Consider the following 8,742-nt stretch of genomic DNA (forward strand, 5'->3'; position numbering starts at 1 on the left):
AGCCACATTAAATCTTTACATATCACTGGTTAGTCCTCAGCTAAAATAAAAATAACTTGCATTTATATAGCACTTTCCATGACCACAGGATATCCCATAGCACTTTACAGCCAATGAGGTGCAGTTAGTGGTGTACTGTAGGAAACAGCAACCAATTTGCACACCACAAGCTCCCACAAACAGCAATGTGATAATGACCATATAATATTTATTTTGTGATGTTGATTGAGGGAAAATGTTGGCAAGGACACTGGGGATAACTCCTCTCTATTCTTCAAAATAGTGCAATGGAATCTTTTACATCGACCTGAGAGCAGACTGGTCCTCAGTTTAGCATCTCATCCAAGAGACAGCACTTCCAGCAGTGCAGCATTCCCTCAGTACAGCTGTGGATCCTCTCAGCTTTGATTTTTGTGCCCCTAGGGTGGAATTTGAACCCACCATCTTCTGATTCATGAGAGAACTACCAACTGAGCCACAATTGACATTGTGTACAATTCTGGGTGCCACACTTTCCAAGAAGGATGTTAAAGGCTTTGGAGGCTATAGAGAATGTTTACCAGGGACAAGGAACACAAGTTATGTGGATAGATTGAAGAAGATTGTATTATTCTCCTTAGACAGAGAAGATTAAGGAGAGACCAAATAGGGTGATTCAAAATTATGAGGGGTTTTGAGAGAACAAGTTGAGAGAAACTGTTTCCTTTGGCAAATGGGTTGATAACCAGAGGTCATAGGTATATAACTATTGACAAAAGAACTAGTGAGGAATTGAGATTATTTCACATAGAGGATGGTGGAATCAGATACTCATAGGAACTATAAAAAGCCAACTCTACATATATTTTGAGAGCCAAGTTGCTAGGTTATGGGGGAAAAAAGCAGGGAGTATGACTAAATTGGATTACTTTTTCAAAGAGCTGACTCCGGTATGATGGGCTAAATGGTCTTCTCTGCTGTAAAATTATATCTATCTACGATTGCCCTTAAATTTCTCTTTTAAATTTTCATTAGATGCTGCATTGTCAAATAGTTTGTTTCTGAAAATAACAACTAACCTCATCCATAGATTCTCAAAATAGGTTCAGGCCATAAACACTAAAGCAGGAGCAAGTTGTCTCTTGGTGTTTTTGTTGCTTTATTTATGTACCAGTGACTGACCTTGCCCAATATTAGATTTCTTTAATATTTTTTATACAAAGACATGGCAAAAGAACCAGAGCGGTGATGAGCATTATTTTTTTAATTACACAGCTAGTTGTTATAGTCTGAAGTGCACTGCTTGGAAGGGTGGGGAAAGCAGATCGAACAGTAAATTTCAAAATAGAATTGGACAGATATTCAAAAAGAATAATTTGCAGGACTATGGGACAAGAGCAGGGACGATCCAGATAGCTCTTTCAAAGAACTGGCACAGGTGGGCTGAATGTCCTCCTACTGTGCTGTATAATTCTATGTATATTGTGATTCTTTGTAGAGATGGTGGAGCTTTATACAAGTCCTATGCACAAAAGTGATAGTTTTCTGTGATATAGGTATAGCTTAAATAACTAAAGGTCCATCACAGAGTTAAAACCATATAAAAATTGAAGTCTAATGGTTCATGTTTTTTCCAATAACTTCTGTTGTGAGAGACTCTGTGACACTTTCCAATGTTAACTCATGTTTTTCATGAGTGGTTATTGGTGTTTTTTATCCTCTGCACAAGTAAGTGATCCCAAGTCTAATGATTAATCCTGATTTGTGATCAATTGATGATTTGGTGTGCATTACCTCTGTGAATTTGAGAGATAAAAGAATCACATTGGTCTACTTGTAGAAACCACTTTACAGCCCAGATTTATTCACAAATAAAATGATTACAGAATCAAAACAAAGATAAAGTAATGGACAACATAATCATATACGCGACACAACTGCATCTCAGTTGCTTTAATTTTTCTAAGAAATTGTTTGAGTTTGAAAGAGGAAAATAAAAGTGAGTGCTCAGCAGTTTCTATTCATCGTATAAATACATATGAATTGTCAATAAAGCTCCATGTTTACAAGTGTTTGCTTTTCAACCCACCATTTCAAGCCAAATCTAAGAAAGGAACAAGATAGGAGTCTCCTCTCTGGGGAACTTCGAACCAACTCTCCGACCCCAAGGTACCTGTTATGACACAGCAGTTGGTAAAGGCTGAGTTGCTTAAATCCCAGAGGGAAACTTGAACAACGGTCATAACCTATATTTTCAATTGGTATGTTTGAGATGCAGCTCTGAATTCAGGAATAAAACCACCAAGCCTCAAGATGTTTTTAATATAAAACTAAATTAAACATTTATTAATTTAACAACTACACATGTCTACACAAATTACTATCATATAACTTTTAAACAAATCCCCAAATTAATTACTCTCAGGGAAATCTTCACCAAGGCAACAATAACCCATAGGCTTTAAACAGACACCAGGCAAAGCACATTTAACCTTACGAATTCCAGTTGAGGTCCCTTGCAATTTGGGTCCTTTCCAGACAGTTGTTGGCTTACAGGCTGGTTAGGTCTTACATGCCTCTGACTCACACACAAAACTCCTTTCTGTTTATACCTAGCTTCCCCTTTGAATGTAAATTTTCCATGGTATCACTTGGCTTTCAACGACACATCTAACAATAACATTTTCATCCCACTGATTTTATTAGTAATATAAATACATTGCTTGGCGTCTCCCAGATAGGTGCAAGATTTCACCCATTCTTTTGAATTGTTTATTTAAAAATGCAAATTACACTTTATCTTTTAACTAACTTACATTTATCTAATTAACATCTCAAAACTACCATACATCAAAGCATCCAGACTGGCTGTCTTTAATCCAGTTAAGCCACACACAGACCCTACTACAATTCCAATTTAAAAATAATTTCCAATAACATTATGCACATTAACATCTCTTCATGGCAGTACCCCTTACCTATTTTCCCAGATCAGGGTTATTTAACGTGCAGAACCATGTTCCTCCTGCCGAGAGGGACTTCATCAATGCAAAAACCTGGTGGTGCTGCGGGACCTGAAGAGAAAATGGGGAAAGTTAAAAAGACATGAAAGTCCCAAGGATGGAAACTATCGGGCCTGAATTTAACTCTGCAAATGAAAGGGGTTCCCCCTGTTTTTCAAGGCCTTGATGGAGAAAGGCAAGTGCTGGGATTGGAGGGAGAGGAGAATTCCTCCATTTGCAGAATTTTGAGCCTTGCCACCATTTTCTTGCTGCCACCTATAGACAATCTAAGGAAGCAGGAATAAGAAGAGCAGGCGGCAGCTAAATTAGCCAGAAAGTTAGCCTTCCCCTCCCTCACTAGCATTTGCAGGAAAGGGATATAAAACTAAGGGACGGAACACAGCAGTAGACCTCGATCGTGACTTAATTTTGCCTGTTTTTAATTTCGGGTGGGTTGGCAAAGGAAAGTGTAGCCCACACTCCCTATACACTTAAGTGCTAGCTACATATTCTCTTCTCCATGACTTTCAAATGTCCCTGTCAGGCTGCCAGAGATTTTCCAGGTGTGATTAACTCTCTGATCCCCTTCAGGTCACTAGAAGACATAAACTTCCAGCTGGTATCTCTACTTCCCAATGCTCTCAGATTGGAAATCTGAGTTTGAAGGATATTCCTATTGGCTCTTTGGTACTTTTCTTTATTTATTTGCTTCCTCTGAAAAAGAACAAATAAGTCATTCAGGGATGGGGCCTTTATAAGGAAAGGTCACCTAGGTAATAATCAGTGACATCAAACGTCTTAAAGGGATGATCTCATCGCAGCGGTGTGCATAGCATACCTTAATTCACAAATTGAGGAACATGGTAGGTAATGATTACTTTCATGAAAGGAATCCAAGAGTTTTCGATATATTCTCTTTTTTATCATGGGAAAAATGGGATGTATATGAAGATATTTCTCAGGTTAAAGCACAAATGAGTTAAAAGATATATTTCCAATTAAAGGAGAGCAATAAATGATAGTTCAGTGAAACTGTCAAAGGAGCAATTTGAATTTGTATGAAATGCCTCTCCAAAAATGCAGAAAATGCATCATAAAATGTGCTGAAAGAATATTTAAATAAGTCCTCTGGGCCTTCAGGGTCTGGAGATCTCATTTGTGCCCCATTGATTTCCATAAACTTCACCAATTTAAACTAAATCACTGAATTTTATTGTAGTTGCTTTAATTTTTCTAAGAAATTGTTTTAGTTTCAAAGAGGAAAATAAAAGCGATTGCTTAGCAGTTTCTATTCATTGCGTAATTATATATGAATTGTCAATACGCCTCCATGTTTACAAGTTCCTGAAAATTCACTGAAAATATCCAAAACTGCAGTTTTTAAAAAATCTACACATCCAGGCTGACATGCCACTGCAATACTGATGGAGGGCTTCACTGCCTGAGGTGTCATTTTCTTGGTTGAGACCCTGTCTGCTCTCTCAGGTCAGTATAAATAAAAGTGTAAACATTTATCCCTCCATCAATTTCATCAATATAGGATTACATAGGCTACATGCCTAACCAGTCAATGCTTCACTTGAGCCCCTCCCCTCCACATCTAAATCTACCATCGTAACTCTATTCTCTTCTCCCTCGTATGCTTATCTAGCTTCCCTTTAAATGCATCTGTACTATTCATTTCAACCTGTAATAGCAAGTTCCACGTTCTTACCACTCTTTTGGGTGAAGAAGTTTCTTCTGAATTCCCTATTGGATTTCTTGAGGACTATCTTATATTGACGGCCTCCATTTATACTCTTCCTCACAAGAGGAAGCATTCTCTCTGTATCCACTCAGCTTCTTGCAGTGAGCTGGCATAATGGTTCACACTCCGACGACACATTAGGCAAAAATTTTGTTAGGTAGTTCACAAATCCAACAAATGGTTGCACTGCTTTCACATTTGTTGGTCGCTGCATCGCTGCCACAGCTCCCACCTTATCAGGATCTGGACGAAGACCTTTGCTGTCAGTACAAGACCTATGTACTTGACTTTAGGCATTTTCAGTTGCAATTTTTTCTTGTTCAGCTTCAGGTTCATCTGGCGAGCTCTCTCTAGCTGTTGCACTAGATTCTGGTCGTGGTGAGCAATGGCTTCTTCCATTGTCTCTCCACATCCATGGACTAACAGATCATCCACTATGTCTTCCACTCCGGGAAGTTCACGCTATCTATGTTGATGCTTTTCTGGAGCCGTGGAAATGCCAAACAGCATGTGCAACCATCTGTATCTCCCAAAGTGTCCAGAATGTGTTAGAACACTGCTGCTTTCATCCCTCTTCACTTGCCAGTAACATTCCTTCGCATCTAGGGTAGTAAAGAACTTTGCCTTGGCAAGTTATGCCAAAATTCCTTTGATGGTTGACATAGAGTAATGAGATTTCTTCAGCACTTTATTTAGATCCTTTAGGTCTATGCATACTCTTAGCTTTTCAGGTTGTTACACTGCTACCATGCTGCTAATCCAATCTGTAGGAGTTGTCATTTTCTTAATTACTCCCTTCTTTTCCAGCTCTTCTATCTTGCTCTTTAGGCTGGATTTGAGGGTAATTGGAACTCTTCTCAGCAGATGCTGAATCGGTCTTATACTCTCATCTACTTCAAGCTGATATTCACCAGGTAGACATCCAAACCCTGTAAACATTTCTTTGTACTCCTCTAGGATCTGTTCAGTGGTCAGTGGTTTTTTGTGCTGTGACACATTGTAAATCTCTGTTGGTACGTTTAGGGTTACTAGTCCAAGCTTTAGACTTGCTCCAGCTGAGATGAGTGGCTTTTGCATACCATCTATGATCTAGAACTCTAGATCTTCATTCTTGCCATTGCATTGGACTCTCAGACTAATTTGTCCTCTTGATATGCCTATCGTGCTATTATATAGCCTCAACCTTACTTTCAAGGGCTTAATTTTTGGATTATCAAGTTGAGCTACTTTGCACAGGCCTGTGAAGGTCATGATGCACCAGTGTCTATCTGACACTTCTTGTTCATTTGATACTCTCCTTCTGCAGTCATTATTCTAATAGTCACAAACCATTTATCACCTATACACTTGACAGAACCAACCTGTTGTATGGTGTATAGTGCTTCATCAGACTCTTCAGCTGATATCTCTCAAGTGGCTACCTATATAGATTTGTTTTGCTTCTTTCTAGCCAAACATTTATGTGCGCAATGATTCAGCTTCTTGCAGTTAAAACACTGGTGGTCAATCCTTCTTTTACTTTGTATGATGTCATCCGCAGTATTTGGATCCTGCCTTTTGTCCTGGAATGTTCCACAGCATAATGTACCTCCTGGTCTGTTCTGACATTCATGTGCTCTAGCTGACGTTTTACAAGCTCTGGCTTGTTAATTAAATCTGCTGCAATCTCATAGTTTTGCCATTGTAAGTTGAAAACTTGCCAGTTCTGCTGCATATCTTCTTCCATTTTGACTGGAGCGGGAAGTGGACATTTTTTCAGCAGCTTTTAGCAGGTTGGAACATTTCAGTGTTCATTTTTTAATAGCTGTGGCTTCTCTCCAGCTTTTCAAAACTTAATCTTAGCTCCACTTCTGACATCATGTTATGAGTTCAAAGATTACAGTGTTTTTAGTGTAATGTATTTATTGAACTAAATGTATAATTGCTGCCCACATGGTAGAGGTCAGATGATTTTGGCAAGCCAGGTAGGACACTTAGCAATGATTGCATTTCAAAACCCAAACAGTCAGAGCCCTAGCAAAATTAAAGTCAATGGGAATCAAGGGGAAAATTCTCCACTGATTGGAGTCATACCCAGCACAAAGGAAGCTAGCTGTGGTTGTTGCAGGTCAATCATCCCAGGACATTGTTGCCAGAACTCCTCAGAGGAGTATTCTTGGCCCAAACATCTTCAGCTGCTTCATCAATGACCTTCCTTCCACCATAAGGTCAGAAGTGGGGATGTTCACTGATGATTGCATTATGTTCAGTATCACTTGCAACTCCTCAGATACTGAAGCAGTCCATGTCCAAATGCAGCACGACCTCGACAATATCTAGGCTTGGGCTGATAAGTGGCAAGTAACATTTGTGCCACACAAGTAGCAGACAATGACCATCACCCCTTGACGGTCAACGGCATTACCATTGCTGAATCTCCCACTATCAACATTCTGGAGTTAGAATTGATCAGAAACTGAATTGGACCAGCCATATAAATACTGTGGCTACAAGAACAAATCAGAGGATGGGAATTCTGTGACATGTAACTCACCTCCTGATTCCCCAAAGTTTGTCCAGCATCTACAAGGCACAAGTCAGGAGTGTGATTGAATACTCACCACTTGCCTGGATGAGTGCAGCTCCAGCAACACTCAAGAAGCTTGACACCATCCAGATCAAAGCAGCCCGCTTGATTGATACCCCATCCAACACCATCAACATTCACTACCTCCACCACCGTCGCACAGTGGCAGAAGCGTGTATCATCTATGAGATGCCATGCACTTCAACAGTACCTTCCAAACCCGTGGCCTCTACCACCGAGAACAACAAGGGCAGCAGAGGCATTGGAACACCACCACCTTCAAATTCCCCTCCAAGACACACACCATCCTGACTTGGAACTATATCACTGTTCTTTCACTGTTGCTGGGTCAAAATCATGGAACTCCCCTCCTAACAGCACTGTATGTGTATCTACACCATTTGGACTGCATCAGTCCACCTGGGAGACAATCAATCTCTTGGTGACGACATAAGATTGACAGCGGTGTCCACCAACTGCAAGTCGCACTTGAAGAAGTAGGCGGACAGCTCCAGCAGTAAACCACCAATCAGCACCGAGGAAGGTGGCAGGCAAGTTTGGTTGAGCAGCATGTTCAACTAAACTTCTCATTGAAAGATCGCGTGTTTTCCTGCTTGCAGCTTTGGATGCAAATGAAATCTCCACCACTTGAGGTACATTTGCTGGTTTAAAATCCAGCTTCTGGCTGAAAACGTCTATGGTTAGAACCCAGTGTGCAAATGAAAATAAACGAGGCCTTTAAATGGAGATTGTTCTTAGTAAAGTTACAGCGGAATAGAGGACTTTGGGATCTTGAGACAAACAAAGCCTTGGGTTTTTTTAAGAAAATGAGGCAGAGATGTCATTAGAGACAAACGTTTGTGATTCAGAACTACTATCTTCAATAATTGGGTGTCTTAATAGGGTTGCCAACTCTGGCTGGACATATTTCAGGACATGTCATCACCTGACTTCCTACCTTCAACTTTCCCTCCCTTAGACTCCTGCCATTGGTTGCCCAACATGTCAATTATCATGGACCCCCCCCCCCCCCCCCCCCCATCTTACCCAAGGCTTTTCAATGTGACCTGGTTTTAACTTTTGAAAACTTGGTCACCCTATTCAATGGTAAATTCACTTTGTGTTGGTAAAACACTTTGGGACATCCTGAGGTTCTGCAGCACCTCAGGTTGATAAGGCTGTAAAGAAGAGCTAATAGAATACTACGTTTTATTACGAGGTATAGAATATAGAAATCAACAGGTAGTGTTAAGTCTACAGGATACTAATGGGTACAGTGTGCAGTATTCGGCTCCACACTATAGGGAGTATATTGAGGTTTGAAAGCTTGGCCATTACATGAGGAAAAACTTTTTCACATAGCGAGTGGTTGAATTGCACTGCCTGAGGTGGTGGAGATAGGTTCAATTGAAGCATTCAAAAGTGACTTAGACTGTTATCTGAAAAGG

The sequence above is a fragment of the Cetorhinus maximus genome, chromosome 6 (assembly GCF_964194155.1).
Source record: "Cetorhinus maximus chromosome 6, sCetMax3.hap1.1, whole genome shotgun sequence".
Taxonomy (NCBI): domain Eukaryota; kingdom Metazoa; phylum Chordata; class Chondrichthyes; order Lamniformes; family Cetorhinidae; genus Cetorhinus; species Cetorhinus maximus.